The sequence below is a fragment of the Lycorma delicatula genome, chromosome 7 (assembly GCF_047948215.1).
Source record: "Lycorma delicatula isolate Av1 chromosome 7, ASM4794821v1, whole genome shotgun sequence".
NCBI classification, from domain to species: Eukaryota; Metazoa; Arthropoda; class Insecta; order Hemiptera; family Fulgoridae; genus Lycorma; species Lycorma delicatula.
In genome coordinates this window covers 15,820,514-15,843,386 of record NC_134461.1, presented here as the reverse complement: position 1 = coordinate 15,843,386, position 22,873 = coordinate 15,820,514, and positions in this window count along the sequence as shown.

Here is a 22,873-nt window from a genome sequence, read left to right as displayed (position 1 = left end):
TTTTTCCTAAGGATATATTTTGCTTAATTTTTACAAGCAGAATTCGAAAAAATAGAGCCATCCCATTTAGAAATACTCTATATCTATTCATGTATCAGCTCTTTTTATTGAATTTTTTTTAATTTTCCTACATATATATAATTAGATTGAGTTTTGTTTAAGATTTATATATCGAAAAAAGGTTTTTTTTTAATAATTGTATGAAAATTACCACCAGTATCATTAAATGTGAAAAGATTTAATAATTCGTATAACAGTAAACATTTTAAAATTTTATTATAATTATTCTAATTATGTTTAAGAATTTTACCGTTATATTTCTTCCAAATATTAGAGATGTTATTCGGTTTTTTTATTTTATTTATTTATTTTTTGTTCATTTAGAATTAATCCAAAAACGTAAATAAATAATCACTTATTTTCTATGATATCAATATTATTACAATGTACAGTATAGTATATCCTGTCTTTATGTTTCTGTTGGTTAAATGAATCGACATAAAATTTAAAAAAAATATAATTTAGTTAAATAAAAGGATTTATCGTTCAGTGACCTCTATATTGATACCGGAAGTTCACATAAAAGAAAAGAAATGATAAAATTAAAATAAAAAAGAACATTTGTGAAGATTTTCTGCTACTGAATGAAGCGATATTATTTTATTTTGCTTGTCGTTTTGAGTGTAATTATTTATTTTTATTATTTTTCTTTTTTTTTAACAAAAAAAAATATATATCAAACGGTTTGTTGGTTATTTTGATATTTCTTTCCTGCGTCGACCACTTACCAGTATTTTGTGCAATTGTGTGAGTATGGGACAATAATCTACGGAAGAAGCCCATCAAGTTATTTTACGTAAAAAAAAAGAAAAAACACAAGACACGCACACTAATCACATATAAAATATTTATATAAACACAGTCATGTATAAATAAAATGCTGAACTGGACTGATATAAAAAAGAAATTGAAAAATTAAAAATATTTTTTGTTATAATGTTGGTAAAACTGCATAATGTATCTTCTAGTTTTTTAACGTTGATGAAATTACAACCGGAAAATAATTTTTAAAAATAAACACCGTAAACAATGGGATTTATAACGATAGTTTTTATTAATAATAAAAATAGTATAAAACCAAGAACGCCAATTTATGAATTACCTGATTATATTAAATTTAACAGATTTTTTAAAACTATATTTTCGGTAAAACAATTAAATTTCAAATAAATTTAATTTTGAATTTCGATTATTTCTTTCACGTGACCTGTAACATACCAAAAAATAAGTTAAATTTAACACAAAACATTTAGTTGATACACTTTTTTTACTTTCTTGTACGAAATAAAGGAAGTATTGTGATCGCGAAAAATTTCGGTTTTCAGATTTCAACTGAAATATCTATTTTGATCATCACTGAATCCATTTTGACTAACTTCGCCGTGTACGTACATATATACTTCTTTCTTTTTCCTGTTTAGCCTCCGGTAACTACCGTTTAGATAATTCTTCAGAGGATGAATAAGGATGATATGTACGAGTGTAAATGAAGTGTAGTCTTGTACATTCTCAGTTCGACCATTCCTGAGATGTGTGGTTAATTGAAACCCAACCACCAAAGAACACCGATATCCACTATCTAGTATTCAAATCCGTGTAAAAATAACTGGCTTTACTAGGACTTGAATGCTGTAATTCTCGACTTCAAAATCAGCTGATTTGGGAAGACGCGTTAACCACTAGACTAACCCGGTGGTAACGTAAATATATACGTATGTATTTCGTATAACTCAAAAACGATTAGCCGTTCAATGGTGAAATTTCGAATTGTTGTAGCATCTAGTTGTGCACTTCCTCTTTTGATTGCATTTGACTGGACCAAAAGTGTCCAAAAAAATTGGATTTTGGATTTTTTTGGATTTTGGGCTTATCTTAACTGAAGTATTATTACTTCAGTTAAGATAAGCCCTCATTGAGAGCTTTTCAACGATATATCCAAGTGGTACTTATTTTCATTGGTTCCAAATTTAGAGCCAAATAAAATTTAAATTAATTAAATATTTGTTCTTACAAGGGGAAGGCACATCGGTTCAAATCCGACTTCATCTATTTTTTAACTTTTTTTTAAAATTTAAATATATTGATTTGTTAATAAATTCTTAACCTCTGATTGTAGAAAAATGTTTACAACAAATAATACGAGTAATTCAATAATAACAATAAAAAAATATCAGAACTTTTTTCATTTAAAAAAAAAATATGTGTATATGTAATTTTATAGGCATACCAGGAAATCATGTGAAGTCCATATTAGATTTTTTTATAAAGTGATAAATAAAAATAGATGGTACAATTATTTTACTGAGATTTCCCGGCATTTATTTTGTATTTTGAATATTATCTTCGTGGCTAATATAGCTTTATTAACGAAAAAATGTGTGTATAGTAATCGATTCAAAAAACAATAAAAATCTTTTTTTTTAAATTGTTCTTCAAGAGAACACTACAGAAAACATTTTTACAAAAAAAAAAGATCAAACCCTTTATATTAAAATTGCAAAAAAAGATTTTACCGTTATCCCTAAGCTCAAAATAACGGTTAAGTGAATTTTTATGTACTTTGACCTGACTTGTTTGAAGCTTAATAGCTCTGGCTCCGTAAACCAATTTTTTTCAAATTTGGTAGGAATATGCCGCTCTGGGGATTTATTTTATTTATTTTTTTCAAAAACTGGAAAAAGGGGTGGGAGTGTTTCGGGAAAATTAAAATATAAAAATTTTACTGAAGCATTTAAAAAATCTTTCTTAGTATAGTTGAAGCCTTTTTTCCAGTATAATGAATTACCCAATTTTTTTATTATTATTTTTTTTTAATATTCACCGTATTCGAAAAACGTCTTGAAAATGTTTTTCTTTTTTAGCTATTATTTAGCTATTTTTTTATTTCTAATAAGGAGTTAATACGATACTTTAACGTGAATATTTTATACATCAATTTACCTTTAAATGACTGTAAAGGCTTTTCCCCTATTCCATTTCTACAGTGTGATTAAGAATCGGTTTTTTTTTGTTGTATTTTTTAATGTTTAAAAGTTCAATGCATAATACCCTTGTAAATTTAAAATGTGAAGTATTGATACTTAATTATCCCCAATTGATAAGTATATTTTTAAAAAAAGGTTTTTAAACCCCTTCCTAAAAATTCACATTTGAATTTATTTAAAATTATAGCTGGTTCTTTTTATTTTTTCAGCAGTTTTTAACAATTTTAAATTTAGTATTGCCACTTTGAGGCAACTTATTTTAATTTTACCCAATTACTCTCCCTGGATTAAGGGAGCTACAAAAATCAAAAATGTTTTTTTTGCGATTCCGAATTGTCAATCTCTAAAATTTATTTTTTTTAACATAGAAGCCACAAAATAAGCCTCTTCAATACAGAGTCCCCCAATTTTTAAAAAATTAAAAGAAATCGGGAAGTTAATTTTAATTTCTTTAATATTAATTTTAAAACATATAAAAGTCATTAAAATAATCCCCTTAATTTCGGGGCCCCCAATTTTTGAAATACGTGTAGGATGACTCGACTGGCCTTGCCGGGAAAGTCATACAATACTTTACCAGCTAACTTTTTGAAAGATAAATAAATGTGTTGAATTGTATAGGATTTCTTGGAAGAAACGCCGAGAATCAATTAACTTCATTTTATTACCTCTATTATGATATCGCCCTGTAACAGCTGCCGATGGGTGATAACACACGAATTTTTTTGTAGCGTATGAAAAATTGCCATTCCTGGCCGGTATTCCAGAAGAAAGCAGATACTACCATTCTACGAAGTCGGCATTTTGATGTAGTTAAAAATTATTAAATTTCTTAAACACGGTTTCCGCTGATAATTTTTTTTTTTTTTTTGTCTTCAGTCATTTGACTGGTTTGATGCAGCTCTCCAAGATTCCCTATCTAGTGCTAGTCGTTTCATTTCAGTATACCCTCTACATCCTACATCCCTAACAATTTGTTTTACATATTCCAAACGTGGCCTGCCTACACAATTTTTTCCTTCTACCTGTCCTTCCAATATTAAAGCGACTATTCCAGGATGCCTTAGTATGTGGCCTATAAGTCTGTCTCTTCTTTTAACTATATTTTTCCAAACGCTTCTTTCTTCATCTATTTGTCGCAATACCTCTTCATTTGTCACTTTATCCACCCGTCTGATTTTTAACATTCTCCTATAGCACCGCATTTCAAAAGCTTCTAATCTTTTCTTCTCAGATACTCCGATCGTCCAAGTTTCACTTCCATATAAAGCGACACTCCAAACATATACTTTCAAAAATCTTTTCCTGACATTTAAATTAATTTTTGATGTAAACAAGTTATATTTCTTACTGAAGGCTCGTTTCGCTTGTGCTATTCGGCATTTTATATCGCTCCTGCTTCGTCCATCTTTAGTAATTCTACTTCCCAAATAACAAAATTCTTCTACCTCCATAATCTTTTCTCCTCCTATTTTCACAATCAGTGGTCCTTCTTTGTTATTTCTACTACATTTCATTACTTTTGTTTTGTATTTGTTTATTTTCATGCGATAGTTCTTGCGTAGGACTTCATCTATGCCGTTCATTGTTTCTTCTAAATCCTTTTTACTCTCGGCTAGAATTGCTATATCATCAGTAAATCGTAACATCTTTATCTTTTCACCTTGTGCTGTTACTCCGAATCTAAATTGTTCTTTAACATCATTAACTGTAAGTTCTATGTAAAGATTAAAAAGTAACGGGGATAGGGAACATCCTTGTCGGACTCCCTTTCTTATTACGGCTTCTTTCTTATGTTCTTCGATTATTACTGTTGCTGTTTGGTTCCTGTACATGTTAGCAATTGTTCTTCTATCTCTGTATTTGAACCCTAATTTTTTTAAAATGCTGAAGTTTTTATTCCAGTCTACGTTATCGAATGCCTTTTCTAGGTCTATAAACGCCAAGTATTTTTAATAGAATAAAATTATTTTTAATTATTTCCTTTTTCAACAACAGACTGACGCTCTATAACAGTTGTCAATGCATGACAATGAGTTTTGTAGCGCGTAAAATGCTATATTTGACTGAGACTCAAGCCTTAGTCCAACATCACTCACCACAGGAATTGAATTATTATTATTATAAAACCTTTAATTGTATACATAAAGTTACACCTATCTTTGTTCTTTATTAAATTATTTTGAATAAAGTTAATAACTTGTTTTTCAATAAATCTCAAATAACAGTCATTTAAGATGTTTTAACCCAAAGAATATTAATTGTTAAAAAATAGAAAAAAATTTAACCCTTCTCTTAAGTTAAAAAAATCTGATGTGGACACCACATGACTGACTACCTTGACCACCTATTAAATTACATATAATTTTTTTTTTTAAATGGAAAGTATGTAAAATTTTATTTCATTAATAACTTCTGGTATTTTTTTCATTTTTGTTTATTGTTATTATTGGTTTATTATTTATAGTAAAAATTTTTTGTTTACAATCAGAGTAAATAATTATTCAATATATTTAAATTAAAAAAAAAACAACTTAAAAAAGGAGATGAAGTCTGATTTGAACCGATGTGCCTTCCCCTTGTAAGTTCAAAATTATCATTAATTAAAATTTCATTTGGCTATAACTCTAGAACCAATAAAAATAAGTACCACTTATGATAATATATCGTTGAAAATCTCTTGAAATCCAAATTTCTTTTGAATTCTGGGCTTTTTTTGGGCACTTTTGGTTTAGTCAATTGCAATCAAAAGGGAAGGTGCACAACTAGATGTTACAACAGTCTTAAATCCAAAATTTCAACATCCTACGGCTAATCGTTTTTGAGTTATGCGAGGTACATACGTACGTACAGACATCACGCCGTAACTAGTGAAAATGGATTCAGGGATGTTCAAAATGGATATTTTCGTTGAAATATAAAACCGAAATTTTTCGCGATTACAATGCTTCCTTGTACTTCGTACAATAAAATAAAAAAAATGATCTCCAGTTGGAAAAGTAGCGTCCCAGCCTTTCATCCGGGAGTCCCGGGCTAGAATTCCAGTCAGGCAAGCCATTTCATATGCTATAAAATCCCATATTTCCATATTATTTTGTTTAAATCAATTTTCAGAACGGAATTTTTTGAGATTTTTTCAAAATTTTTAATCTTTTCTTATTTCCAGTTGTATTTTTTACGATATATTCTTGACAAATTAAAAAGTATTCATAAAACTTATCATTCTTATATTTTATTTAGAGTTAGAACAATAACTTTTATTTTCTTTATTTTAAAAAGTAATGAACCATCTGTGAACCACTTTTAACTTAGTCTTTCTACTCCCTTTCCTGCCAGTATTTTTTAAATCTCTCTCTCTCTCTCTCTCTCTCTCTCTCTCTCTCTCTCTCACTGGCCTTTTCTATCACTAGGTGTTTTTGCTTTGTAGCTTCTACTTCATAGAAATCTTCCTTTCCAAGATTTCTTTAAAATTTTTCTAGATTTATTCCCGATTTTGTAAAACTGTAATTTCTTTTCCGCTTTTTTAAATTTTTTTCAACTTTATCAAGTATGCGCTTTTATTTTTTCTTTCTAGATAAAAAAAAGAGTACTTCCTTGGAAATTCTATTATCACTCACCGTAAAATTACCGTTTTAAAGCCGAACTTCTTTCATGCATTATTTATGTTCTTGTTTAGTATAACTATTGACAAGTGTCAAAGCTGAATGATGGTCTGTCCTGAGCTTTTTCTTTTAAATTATCGTATCCTTGTCTCCCTTTCAAATCATCCAACATCCTTATCCTTCTTCTTTCTCTTCCCCTCACACCACCAATCTTTCCTTTAATTATTACTGTTTGAATACAGTAATGTCTTAGGATGTGGCTTATCCAGTTAGCTTTACTTCTTTGTATAGTCTTGATCACACCCCTACTCTGATTTATGTTTGTCAAGACGTAATCATTAGTTACTCTTTCTTTCCGGCCGTGATGCTTTTAGGCGTTTTTAGGTGCAGACTCCAGAAATTCGGCCTGGTAGATTCTGGGATGCGTCCTCAGTGTGGACAACTGGATGACACCTACCGTGATTTTATGAGTGCTCGAGATACGAGGTAATGCGCACGTAGACCATCTATCGGCTTGATCTTATCGGGTCGGCGTTAGATCTCCGTGTAAACTGGAGGAGCCAGGCCAAATGAGCAATACTGGAGAGTTTCTTCGTGTACTTAGCAAAAGAAAGAATTATTGATGGAATCTAGAGCCCTGCTTGGATGTCTCTTGTATTCTTGTATTTTGTTGATGTTTTATTTTACAAATTATGTTTTTGTTGTTGTACTTGTCATATGTTTTTTTTTTGTTTCAGTCTTACTGTGTTTTTATTGTTCCGTGTAATATTTTTATGCTTCGTATTGTGTATTTGAATCTTTTTTACCTTCTACGGATAAGTAGTTCAGTTCCTTTGTTTAGTTAGATCCTTTCAGTCTTACATAAAACTCGGTGAGATGTGTTTTGTTTTGAGTTCATGATAGTTAGTAGTACACCGATGGGAATATCAGTTGTGGCATTCGCATCGGTGGCATCCTGACCGAGGCGGACTGAAATATGTCAAATGCCGAGGTTTCGAAGATGACCTCTTGTGAACCCCATAAGGGCTATGAACGGAGGGGGTGGCGAAGGATGTCTTCCGCTACGGGGGTCATGATGTCTCTCTCTCCCAGTCTCTTTCTCTCTCTCTCTCATCAGTTCATACGTAGTATATTCCTCCATGGCCACATTTCAAAACTTCCCAGATTTCGAGTTACTTTTTTATTTATTGTCCTTGTTTCGGCGTCGTTTAGTACCACACTACAAACAAAATATATTGTACATTTTTTCTCAGATTAATAGGTATATTTAATTGTAAACAGATTTCTAACCTTGCTGAAAGTCATTTTATCATCGCAATTTTGCTTCCATTCGTATTTTCTCAATTCAATTTCCTTTAGTTCAAACTTTGTTGTGCTTCCAAGGTATTTATAACTACCAACTTATTCTAATTATTTCTTCTTAATCGTAATCTATGTTACACCGTATTCTCTTCATATTCTCATTACTCTGGATTTATCAGCGTTTATTCTCATTCCGTATTTTTCTCCTACCTTGCTTATTTTATCCTTCATTTTTTCTAGCTTCTCTTCAGTTAAACCCATTACTACTTGGACATCCGCATACTTATCTTTATTTTTTCTCTTCCTACTGTCATATAATCACCATCTTCTATGTCTCTTAAAGCTTCCGCAATTAGTTGGTCTCTATACATGTTAAAAAGGAATGGTGACATGCAGCTCCTCTCTAACACCCTCCCATCTTACTTGTGTTATATCTTTAAATTTATGGTATATATAATTTAGGTATTAAATTTAGGTATATATACCTACATTCTGTAGGTGCGCAGTTTATACTTAGAGTGTATCAGAAGTTCTCCCGGAATTTACATAAACTATTCTACTCGTGAAAATAATGTAAAAAGGTCATATAAATATATGTCTTAAAATGCTTCGTTTGCGAGTTACCCCGGTGAAATGAGACTGAAATTTTTAGAACGGTAATTAAGAGACGTAATTTGTGATTTTTTATGGTTTTTGACCTCAAAAATGGAATAAAAAATAGGTTCCAGAACTTTACAGTCGTTTTTGAGACATTTAGGGTGAAAACCAATAAATTGGGGTAAGAAACCCTGTTTTTTACGTCTTTTCTTTTTTTCCTGTTTAGCCTCCGGTAACTACCGTTTAGATAATACATCAGAGGATGAATGAGGATGATATGTATGAGTGTAGTCTTGTACATTCTCAGTTCGTCCATACCTGAGATGTTAATTGAAATTGAAATTGAGATGGTTATTGAAACCCAACCACCAAAGAACACCGGTATCCACGATCTGTTTTTTATGTCTGACGTACAATAACTTTGTTAAATGGGTAATAAAGACATAAAACTTTTAAATAAAACTTGTAGAAAATTAGATTTTAAACAAAATTGTATAAGTTAAGTTGAATAAATACAAAGAAAATTTCGAAAAATTCGAATTTTACTTTTTCTATTGCTCCATTTTTAAAAGAGTTGGGGAATTCTTAATATTTGTCACACATTATGTTTTTTTGTTTTTTCAAAAAATATTTGCTGCTGTATTTTCTGCTGTTTCTTGAAATATGTTTATTTGTAGGAATATGTTTATTGGCTAGACAGCCAATAACAATGCGGTGTTTCCTTTGCCATTTTTGAAAATAGTTATGTTTTTATTCTCACATTTGTTTCTTCTTTCGCGGATAACTTTTTTAAAACTTGAAAATATCCCTTCAAACATACACAAACACACATATACACATATATTTATACTTAAAATTATAACACTATATATATTTACCTATATTTTGGTATGTTTTATCTATAATAAAAATTAAATTTCTTAAACTTTTCCTTATATTGCGTTGATATTCGTTACTTATATGCGTGCAGATTTTCTTAGAATTAAAATTTCTACAATTTTCTTTTTTTATTTCTTCACTGATTATTTAACGAAGTTTCGGTAAATTTTGTTAGTACTTGTTTGTTTTCGCACCGCCACTTTATTTGATGCAACTTCTTCACATTTCATGAGAAAATGTATATAACGTTTATTTAAGGTACAAAAAGTACATTTTTGTACCTAAAACTATAAAATAATATCTGTTGTTAGATTGTGATCATGAAGTTCGAAGAGTTTGTTTGTTCTCGTGCATTTGTGGATGATTTAATATCCACATAAATAAAAAAAGAATTTGTTGCTTTAACGTATATGTTCCATATATTAAAAAAAAAAAATCTGAAGTGAACACCACATGACTTCCCTTTTATGCCTATTAAATTACATCAATATTTAAATTCCGGTAAAGGACGGGCGATGCCGACCCGAAACTGCGGGGCTCTGGGGGCCATCACTGCCACGCTGTAGTGGGTACCCAACTGCCGCTGAGGGAGAGCCCGGTCGGACTTCAATGGTCGAGCCGTTAACTCCCCAACTTCTCCGGAGACCAGCTTCCGGACCCAACAGCTCTGCTCAGAGCTAAAGTCAAAAACGGCCCTTTCAGGGCCACTACAAGGTTATAAATTACGAACCATCGAAGCCATTCGGCGATAAGGAATAACCGTCGAGAGGAGGTTACTATTTACCGTTAGGCTCACTCATGAATACCTGATGACTCAAACAGATGCACCCGTTTGTGCTCGCTGCGACTGCCAACTAACAGTGCACCGTATCTTTGTGAATTGTATCGGTTAAGCGGCATTGCGTCGCCAGGTTAAACTAGCGGCTGACTTGCAAAATATACTAGGGAATAAAGAATGAGATGTATCTTATGTTTTACGATTTCTTAAGGCCGACCGTTTACTTTCAGTTATTTGAATTTTCTGCAGTACGTTTCAGTTGTTTATACCAATGTTAAATTTTAATATTTATTTTAAGTGTAAAGAGCGTGTCCGGCCGCTGATAACGACAATTCGTTTTGCGCCCAAGAAAATAATCTTTCGCATGTTTCGGCTTTCTGAGATTCGTCAGCTGCAACAGAATTTTACATTCGATAAGTAGTGCACAAAATTTCCGTCATTTTTAACCGACTTCAAAAACGAGGTTATCAATCGACTCGTGTATGTATATATATATATATATATAGTAGCACCTCTTCCCGTCCTAGCTTTGCTCGCGCTGTGTGGTTATTTGCGTTTCCTGTAGCGGTTAATCTTTTTATTTTATGTTTTTTTAGTAAAGTTATCAGAGGCAGGTGCAGCCAGTCACACATACAGTAATGGTAGCAGTGGCTGTGTCGGTTGAGCCACAGCGCCGTATACCTTCGCATCCCTTAAAAAAATCGGAATTAAAAATAACTCCGAAAATGGTTTTTAAGTATTTATCTGAAGAGTATTTTAAAGCTCAAATCTATTGAATATATCGTTTACTACTGTTGGGATTGGGAATATTCACAATCCATTTTAAAATTTTTTTTTACTTTTCTTCATCACCTTTCAAGATCAAAAATCTAAAAATTGCTTTATTGGCATGAAGATTACCACCAAAAATCAGGTTGATTTCTTCATTTGTTACCAAGAAATTAAAAAAATAACAGGGTTTAAAAAAAATAAAAAATCCATTTTAACACTAAAATCTGAATTTCAAAAATCTAGAAATTGGTTTTTAAACATTCTTAATCATTCAGATCAAATCCAGCTCACAGTGTTATATCACTGTGAGCTGAATACCTGTCAAATCCAGGTCACAAGCACTAATAGTTCACAATTCATTAAAGTTTGTACTTCAATCGGCAAATCTACTACTACTATTATTACTACAACTACTACTACTACTACTACTGCACACACACACTTTTTTTTCAAGATAAAATAAATCTAAAAACTTTCTTAGTTATACAAAGAAACATGAGTAAGAATTTGTTTGCGATTGATCAGGTAGTTTTTTTTTTGTTTATCCCGAACAAACAAAAACCCTCTTGTATAAATTAAAGTTCCACTTACCAACAATTTTCAAATATATTTCCAAATACTTTCGGAGTTGCTACTCCATCAGTAGGGATTTCTTATAAGATGTTAATTGAAAATTCATATGTCATATGTATAATTATATTTAAATTAAAATTGTTACGTTCATAAAAGTCGACCGTTTATACATCAATAAGACTGTAATTCCATTTCCGTAACATGTTTACGACTAGTCGTAAACATCTGTTTACGATATTCTTTGATATTCTATGTTTGTTCGGGCATAACTTGATGATTCTTTTTTTTAACGATGACTTGTCTATTTCACTGCTTAATTGTATTACACCGATGGAAAAAATTAACGCAAAAAACGATTCCGTTTTGCTTCAAGAGAACATAATTATATTAGAACAAAATATGAATAGTTTTTACTTTTCTAACAATTTTAAGTCGGGATTTGAACAAACTGTTGATAATTGTTACAGTTTTATGCTACCATAAAAACGAACCTATTTCAAGTTAATTCAAACGGTATGTAATTTAATCTCAAAATACAATACAATTTAATTACCATAATACTGAATGCGTATTGACCGATTATAGTATATTTACTATTTATTATATATACATTTCATAATGGTGCACGAGTATAGACCTATTAATTAAAATAAATTTTAGTTATTTTATTTTACATGTTAGTATGCGTTTGATAATTAATTATTAGTTCATATAATACTAACAACAATTGAAGCATGAAAGCTTATGCATCTGCCGCTGCTTGACACCCTAAACAATAGATAATGCGCAGCGCACCTGACGTGGATAAGAAATTTCTATAGTAGTCTATAACATATCAGCTGGTAAGCGATGTTCTATGCTATACATTTTAATTGAATAATAATATTAATAATATTTTTTTAATAATATAATTGTATCAATAATGTAAATACAATTTAAAAAATAAAACTATTTTAAAGTTTGTGTTAATAAAATAAATATCAAAGATAGGTCTATATTAAATCTCTAAAGTGAATATTTTTTACAGAATAATTTCGTTTATAATTGCTAATAAATTCGTTTATAATCTAATTTTATTAGAGGAAAATATTTCGAAATTCTCGGAATCTTATAAAGCAAACTTATAAATTCAAAATTTTTCGCCAAATTAAAAAACTAATTTACAAAAAAAAAAACCGACTACGAAAACACATTTTTGTCATTTTTACTAAATTTTATTGATTTAGTTTAATAAATTACTTTTATTTACTCCGCCGAACTCCGTGGCGGAGTGATAGCGTCTCAAAGTTTCATCCGGAGGTGCTGGGTTCAAATCCCGGTCAAATATAGCAATTTTCGTATGCTAAAAATGTCCACTATCATACGGTAAGATGATCAAATCAGTCGATGTACGATATCTCAAATAAAAAAAGATGAACAAAAAGACGACATGTTAACTTGTTCGGATAAACTGCCCTCGTAAAGTGTTGAATATCCCCTCTTAAATCCAAGTGACTTAAAAGTTTGTAATTTTAAATAACTTAATAAATATTTCATTGTATTAAGACTCAATTTATTATTATCATATAAACACAGGCGGCTCCGTTCTATGACGAGGATATTGGAAAGTTGGTACCACGTTACGACAAATACCTAAATGGGATTGACAACTATGTAAGTACTTGTTACAAATAAAAAACTTTTTATTTTCATTGTGGTTTTAATTTCGTGACCGAACGGACCTTGAAAAAAAAACCTCGTACTCTCACCTTATGATTGGTTAAAAAACAAAGAATACGATTGGTGGAATTTTGTGCCTGATAATGATAACAATTACCTCATCTTATGATTGGGTAAAAAACAAAAAATACGATTAGTTGGAATTTTGTGGCCGATAATGATAAGAATTACGCTCACATTATGATTGGTGGGTGAATAAGAATAAGCGAATAGGAATGTTGTCATCAGGCATTGTCTTTCTCGATGACAATCGTCGGCCGCACACTGCAGCTGTAACAAAGAAGCTCCTGCGTTTTCGTTGGGAAGTGTTTGATCACCCCCTATACAGCCTGGAGTTGGCTCCATCCGATTTTCACCTCTTTGATCACATGAAATGGGAAACACCTAGGAGGAAAACATTTTGGCACAGACATCGAGTTGCAGACCAGCGTAGAAAGATGGCTGGAAATACAGGCGGCTCCGTTCTATGACGAGGGTATTGGAAAGTTGGTACCACGCTATGACAAATGTCTAAATCGGAGTGGCGACTATGTAGAAAAATAGCGTAACTATGTAAGTATTTGTTACAGATAAAACTTTTTTTATTTTCACTGTGGTTTTAATTTCGTGACCGATCCGACCTTGAAAAAAAATAACCCTCGTATATCATAAGTGGTACTTATTTTCATTGTTTCTACAATGAAAATTCACAATAGTTTCTACAATTCATTCCACAACAGTCGTTTGTGGAATGCCAAATCATATGACCCATGTCGAGTTGATCTCTTTGGTCTACGTACAAAACTTTCTCTGGGTTGTTCCACAGCAGTTTCAGGAACGCGTGGGCGTCTTGGTTATTTTGTAAGTTTTACAGAACAACCTACATCAACGAAGTTTTAGTGCTAAGAGTAATTTGTATACCTACTAGATTCCCTATCGTACTCTTTACGAAAATTACCCAGCGTTTTATGTGAGCAAAGAGGTGAAAATTGGATGGAGCCAATTCCGGGCTGTGCGGTGGGTGAATAAAAATAAGCGAATAGGAATGTTGTCAGCAGGCATTGTCTTTCTCCATGACAATCGTCGGCCGCACACTGCAACTGTAACAAAGAAGCTCCTGCAGCGTTTTCGTTGGGAAGTGTTTGATCACCAACCATACAGCCCGGACTCAGCTCCATCCGATTTTCACCTCTTTGATCACATGAAACGGACAACATTTTGCTAGGAGGACAACATTTTGGCGCAGACATCAAGCTGCAGACTAGAGTAGAAACATGGCTGAAAACACAGGCGGCTCCGTTCCGAAAGTTGGTACCACGCTGCGACAAATGTCTAAATCGAAGTGGCGACTATGTAGAGAAATAGCGTAACTATGTAAGTACTTGTTACAAAAAAAAACATTTTTTATTTTCACTGTGGTTTTAATTTCGTGACCGATCGGACATTGAAAAAAAAATAACCCTCGTACATACATCCTAAATTCATTACACTACTTTCTGGGCAGTCGTATTATAAAATGAAAGTGAAAGTCATGCATTTTTCCCCTAATAGTGTTCAATCCTAGTACCTTTCGTCACACGGTACATATTCAACCGATAGGAAATGAATTCCATACTTTATCCAGCATTTCTGGATAAATGGAAGTGACAATTGCTTTAAATTCAAAACTGGTAGATCAGTAGGTAGCGAAAGCACATAAACAAGATCTGTTACAAAAACCTAAAGGAAAAAATCACATGTGGTCAGATTGGGTAATCGTAGAGGCCACCGCAAACAAACTTAGTCATTTGATCCATGGTAACCGACCTTGTTGGGGAAACCTCATTCAACCGATCCCGTACAGAGTTATACTAGTGAGAGGCGCAACATCTTGTTGCCAAATGAAATTCTCTGGTTCATTTTCAGTAGGAAAAAGTGGTGTGAACGTAAATAAAAAACTCCTGCTAGATTCACAAAATATAACGACCTGTAGTAAATTTGCTGTCTGGATGTTGCACAGAAAACATTTAATTTTCTGGAGAATGCTTCGGATTTGTGTATTAAATTTTGCACTAAGATGAAACGTTGACTCATCAATACACTCGATACGATCAAGAAAGACATCGTCCTTTGAAACATTTCAATTGTGAAGTCAGAACGCACAGCATATTCGAAAATCATGGGTCAACAGTGGAGAGACATTGAGTTCTTCATAGATGTAATCCCCGTGGTGTCCTATGAGATGCTATGCGTGATCGACTCACGCCTGAAGCGGCTAAAAGATAATGAAAATTTGTTTCGGATCAACATCGTGGCATTCAACGACTTGCTGCAACTACCACCAGTAAAAAAAGATTTTAAAAACATGTTTTTCTTAATTTTTACTTCCTTTCACGAAGTAAACGAAGTACTGTGATCGCGAAAATTTTCAGATTTCAAATGAAATATCCATTTTGACTACCCATGAATCCATTTTGACTAGTTTCGGCGTGACATCTATATTTACTTACGTATATGCGAAATATCTCGCATAACTCAAAAACGATTAGCCGTAGGATGTTGAAATTTTGGATTTAGGACTGTTGTAACATCTTGTTGTGCCCCTCCCCTTTTGATTGCAATCGATTGGACCAAAAGTGTTGAAAAAGTTCAAAATCAAATAAATTTAGATTTTGGACTTTCTGTTAACTGCAATAATAAGCCCTCATTTTTTTCAGCGAGATATTTTCAACGATTTATCATACGTAGTACTTATTTTCATTGGTTCCAGAGTTATATCCAAATAAAAGTTTAATTAATGAAATAGTTGGACTTAGGGGAAGGCACATCGGTTCAAATCCGACTTCATCTCCTTTTTTTTAACTTTTTTTAAAAATATATTGATTTACTAATAATTATTAACCTCTAATTGTAAAAATAAATACAATAAAAATAAAAAATAAAAATATCAGAAGTTATTAATGAAAATATATTTTATGTACTTTTCATTTAAAAAAAAAAATGTGTATATGTAATTTAATAGGCGTACAAGAAAGTCTTGTGTTGTTCACATCAGATTTTTCTTCAAAAAAAAAATCCATCGAACAAAAAGTAAAAAATAATTTTATTTTCAAGAAAATTACTTTAAAAAAAATACTTTTAAAGAATGTTCTACTTATGCATAACTAAAAAAAGTTGTGTAGGGTGCGCTCTCATTACAAACACTTAATTTGAACGCGTCCCACCGCTTTTAGCTTTAGTCATGAATATATAAATTTTTTTTTCAAATAATTTTCTTGAAACTTTTAAAACGTAATTTTCTTGAAAACAATATTATTCTCTACTTTTCTTTGTTTTTTCTTTTTGAAGAAAAAATAAAATTTTTATCTTCTCCAGTTCTTTCAATCTTTATTCTTAGATATTCATTTTTTTTTTTTGGTTTATTTAAATATTTCAAAGATTTTTTTCTCATAATTTCAGCTTATTCTTACTAGCATAAATGAATCATTATCAATATTTTTACTTATACTTAAAACAGGAATTGGATTTTTCGTGGTAAAATATGTTTTTTTTTAAAATCGTAAAATTGTTTCTTTAATTTAAAACATATGAGATTTATATTCGATAATAATCTTTTACAATAATAATATGTTAAATGTATATGCTTAAAAAATTAATAATTTGTTTATGTAAGCGGGTACGTGTTTTGCGCGCGTACAAATTACACAAATACACTTTCAAATGACGAAATTATTATTCAGGAAAGGAATATTTAATTAAAATTAGTATATTTAAATGTATTTGTGTACGACAACAACAGTAGGTAGAATTATCGCTATCCTACCTTTTTGTTAACGATGTCTGTAACAATAATTCTTATTATTAAAACTTTTCAAAGGGAATGGATAGATTAAAGTTGTAAGTTTAAGAAGAAGAGTAAAAAGCACGCGTAAAACTCCGTGTAGGAAGGCGGGAGATAGAAACAGAAATTAGTATCTTAACTAAGATAAATTTGCAACTTATTTGTATTAAAGTCTGAGAAAAGGAGTGTCACTAATCCGAGCTACACTTATATTCCTGTTTTAATGATTTGAATGCGAATAGAAGAGGAGAGGTACGAGCGAACACTGATGAGACAATGGGCGAGATCTGAAGGGATCTGAGGTTCTAATATCATTAGGGAACAAAGCGGCCCGGTGTAACCAATTCCGACTCCAGTCCCTACTAATTAAAAGTATAATACGCGGAGCACACTGTAATTCCATCAGCCCAAATTACAATTACCGGCGGTGACAAGTTTATATTAATTACTGGGGTGCCGATAACTAGGCTTAATTGAGCCGCGTGCCTCGCCTAACAAACCTCCCCCCTCTCTCTTTCAACAGTATACTCTCTTTTCCCCCGCTACCGTTTCTCGCTTTTGAGAGGAACATAACTTGTGTGACAAGTCTTATTCCTCCTCTTACATCCACCTCACAACTTTCAGTAACTTCTCCTGATTACACCTCTACCGACTTAAAGGAGTTACTCTCTATCCGATATACAGATCTTATTCTTCGTCTATCTACCTTCCTTTATCTTTCTCACATCTATTACAGGCTACCTTTCAATATTCCCTTTGTCTTAGACAATCGCTCAAAAGACTTTAGAGAACACTACTGTACCTTCCTTGTAATGTAGAAGTAAATGTAATATGAATTAATTAAACAATATTACACTTTAATATAAGAAAATATCGTATATAAGTTACTTTGATATATATAATTAATTATAATGCAAGGTAATTAATTTATAATAAGAATAAATTTAATTATTTTTTTTACTAAAAGTAAAATATTTTAAACGCGACGTCGATGTAACATACTGGGAACTTGAAACTTGCTTGTAATTTGTATATATTTGTTTCTTTATATTACAATAATTTTTTTTTTTTTTTAATCTCATGTGGACACCACGTGACTTTTTTGTACGCCTTTTAAATTACATATATACATTTTTTTAAATGGAAAAGTACATAAAATTATATATCATAAAGTAAATATATCTAAATTAAAAAAAAAAATGTAAAAAAAAAGGAGCTGACGTCTGATTTGAACCACGTGCCATTTGAGCCACGTGCCACCTAGTAAGATCGAAATATTTCATTAATTAAAATTTTATTTGGTTATAACTGTCAACCAATGAAAAAGTACCACTTATGATAACGTTGAAAATCTCTCAATAAGGTCTTATTACTGCAGTTAAAAAAAAATCTAAAATCCAAAAAACAAATTTTCGTTTAATTATCATCAAATTGATCAAAAATATGTATTCAAAAGTATTACTAAAAAGCATTGAGAACCTTTTTAATCAGAAATTCGATAAAATGAAATCTTGTTTCTACCATTATATAATTTAAATTATTATTAAGTATTCTGCTTTCTTAAAATGTTAATACCTATTATTTTAAATGTATTATTAACTATCTAAAATTATAATTTTTATAATATTTTTTTTTTTTATTCCCAGGACACTTGAATAGGAATCAGTCACAATATTTATTTATGAACATAATACTGTGTTTCAAAACAACAGATTTATCAAATTTCTAATGTACTTAAAAAATAATTTTTAATAAATTTTTATTCATAACTATTCCAAATTTTTTTCTGTTTCTCATCCATTATTATAAAAAAAAAGTAGCACGGTTTTTTTTTAAAAATCAATTTTTAATGTTTTTAAATTTTAAATAAAATGTAAGTTAATTTATTGAATTTTTTAATCTGTTTCTATTTATTTATTATTTATTTCCTAAACATTTAACTGAATTGAACTTTGTTATCCTTTAATAAAACAACTAGAAATAACACAATATTAATGTTCATCTGATGTTTTTAGACGGTGGGTTTTTTTTCTAAGGAAGATTTCGTGGTCTATTGTTTGTGTGGTTGTGGTAGATGTTATACTAGTAGATCACGTGACGAGAAAAATAAAAGAAAAAAAATATATTATTAGAAGAACGTACAAGTGGTGTAGGCGGTGGAGGTTGTGAGTAGTGACTGGGTGAACTGTGGGTAATGATGTGTGTCCAGTTGAATCAATACCCCCAATCCGTGATCTATATTTTGACAACAGCTTAAAAAAAAAAGATATATTTACATATAAAAAAAACCTAGAAAATGATATACAAAAGAAAGTTATTGAAGTAAATACAACTATAACTAGTGATTTTGTTTTAAATTAAAAAAAACGAAACAAAAACATAATGCCTTTGTCTTTTCTCTATAAGTTTTTTCTTAAAATAACAATGTTGGCATACGTAATAATCTTACTATGTCGTAGATCTGTCCTTGTAATACTGAACTATACTAATCGTTTTTTTAATTTTTATAAATATACTAGCTGCACGTCTCCGGAGCTAGGCCATCCGGGCGGGTTGTCCTGGCGGGCGGCGTCTCGGAGTGGGATTATTAAGTGTCCAAAGTTGATTACATTTGTGTAAAAATATTTTTTTTTTGAATGATTAAAATTGATATAACGAAAGTTAAATTAGAAATTTAATTCTAGAAATTGATACTAACGAATTGAGATTTTCCGCTAGTGATCGGTGCCTACGTTTTGGTTATAGTTTATTATTTTATGAAGAAAAACAAACCGCATAAATAAATAAAAAATATGTTAAAAAATTTTTAAAACACCACTCTTAAATTAAACGCACTGAAAAGTACAAAATAATTTTAGGACGGTATATCACAATGGATTTGACAACAAAATTTGATAGTGACATGTAAGATTACGTAAAAGTCATAGCTTCAAATTAAAAATTTGATGTTTTGCCAATTTTTTTCATATGCGTGATGAATGGCCTAAGAGTTTAAAAATAAATAAGAATAACATCAAAGTAATGAAACGTAATATACGACAATGAGGAACTAAATATTAAAATAAAAGAACGTAACATAAAACAATTTTTGCGCAGTTCTGCACAAGAGGACCGACTTTTTGTTAATTTAATTTGGTTTTAATATTTTAATTTTTTTTTTAATTTGGTTTAACATTACTAACAATAGATACCGCAGATAAAATCTCAATGTTCCAGCTTGCAGCATCATAACGAACCACGCTTCTAACTTGCTCCGCTCAGATATTTTCGTTCTTAAACTGAGCGTAACTGAAGAACGACTCAATCGATCTTCATAAACTTTTCACATGCAAAACGTCATACACTACTACAGATATCTAAATTTCAATTAAATTGATTAAGTAATTTTCAATTTTACGAGCCACAAATTTTGTACGCAGGCCTATATATATATATATATAGTAACAACGCCGGTATATCGGATCTGAGTAACGGATTCCTTCAAATTAAGAAGAAAATGGAAATGGTAGAAAATATAATAATGGGAAAAATTCAGAAAGAAGCTATGTTCTTTCGGTTTTCCTATCTTCGTTCATTTTTTGAAAACTTTGCCTGCGTTTCTTCCCGTATTTACTACACGAAAATAACAGATAACCAACACATTCAAACGCATAATAAACGATACACTATAGATTACAGAAGTCTGTATTCAAAAAATTTGAAACCTTTATAATGTAGAACAGTGATCAAAAAATAAACATACCACAAACGTAAATAAAAACACTATATGTTCATACATCTTTGCTAATATAAGCGATCGTTGCTTGTTGCTAATACAAGCTGCAATTCTTCCCAATTTTACAGAAGATGAGAAATATCAACAGATGTTGCGTTCAAATAGAAATCAGAAATAAAATCAGTCCTGTCTTCCTAAATTATTATACTTTTTTTTATTAAAGAAATAATTTTCGTACACTCATAAATTATATACAAATATTTTCATAAAATCACGCAGTTTCATACAGCGCGAAAAACAAAAAAAAATAAAATTATAATTTTTTTACTTTCCGGTGCCCTTAAGATAATTAATTAAAGCTAATCTTTTAAAGTTATTTTATGAATTAATCTATGGAATGGGGCTTAATAGCGTATATTTATTAATACTTAAAAATTTTCACATTTTATTAAAAGGTTTTTATATAATATTTAATTAATTTTTTTTTTTGGAAAAAAACCTTTTTGAATATAAATAAAATCTTTTTTTTTATATTTTAGAAAAAATATTAAATAATTTAAAATTAAAATAAAAGCAATTTCATAAATGTATTAAATAAAGTAAAAATGTAGTAAATGAAAAGTAAAAGAAATTAAATCTCCGTTTTAAGTAGATAATTTTCAAGTCAAATTGAAACAAACATCAATCAACAAATACTTGAAAGATCGATTTCTAAAAATTGTAATTTAAGGAATAATTATTAAAATTATTTTTCATTTTTCAATATCGTTCTTAGTGGAAGCTCGCGTATAAGCACTGTGGAATTGCCCGCCTATTTCCACTTCATATTATCGATAACATTTAATATAATGAAACCGTTTTTCTATAATTCTTTCTTTATAATTGTACAATATATAATCCTTAAACTAATGTCACTAGCCATCCCCCAGTTTATGAAAAAGTTACAAAAGTCTTTGTATGGAAGTGAGCGCGTCACAGTTCCAGCGGCGTGGTGTTTGGCTGTTGTGCGCATGCGCTTATAGGAAGCAGCACGCGATGCTGCGAGGGAAAGAGAGCACTGTCGCTCTCGCAGTGCTGACTAGGCGTGCTGGTGAAAGGTAGTTTTTGTTTTTACTCCGCGTATGTACGGAACGTTTCCCGTTCGTTCCCTTTTCTGGTTTAGTGGGTGGAAGAAATATGAAAGCGGTTTAGTTGTTTTTTTCAGTAGCGATCAGATGATGGCGGAAAGCAAGGCTTTTTGATTACCAGATCTGTTGAAAAACACGCTGGAAGGGCGAAAGAGAAGGTAATTAATAAAAACTCATTATGTATTTGTTTCTGTGTACATAGAAATTTAAATTAAGTACTGTTGGACTAAAGAGTTTTTAAGCGGACATTTTATTAAGTTATTATCTAATAATACTAAAAAATATTATCTGTATTGACATTTTATTATTTATTCGGTTAAACCCAATACGGTTTTTATGCACAATGTGCTTAAAAACCGTGTACCATGTTCTTGAATACGATAAAGCGTAGAATTAGATTATTATCCTGCTTCCAGTTATTCTATTTGATTCATTCTTTTCAGTTCTTTTATTTTACAGAAAACATTAACCATAGCCCTGCAAAGGCTCAGAAAAAAATTTCTGGAGCAGCACCCCCCCCCCCATAATTTTAGCTACGAGCCGCCACTGGTCGTTCTGATTTTTTCTCTGTCGACGACGTTGTTTTCGTGGGATTGTAGTTCTTTCATATCTTTTTGAATGTGTTTAAACCAGTTTGTCTAAATTTTTTGTTCATGAAGATATCAAAAATTTGTTTTATATCCTTTCGATGTGGTAATAGAAGTTTCTTTTCCCTCATCATATCCGAGAGTTTTTTCGATTCCGTCTTATTCTATTGCTCTTTGTTTGATCACAGTTTTGTGTAGTCGTTTTTTTTAGTTTTTCATTACTTTTTTTCCTTTCTTTTCTACTTTTTCAATTTATCCTTTTTCCGTTTAGTGTTTTCTTCTGCGTTCAGAGCTTCTGATGTTTTTACTTTCCTGTTTTTTTTTTTATTTATCTTTTATTTCGATTTTTACTTAAAATGTAAATAAATCGACAAAAAAGA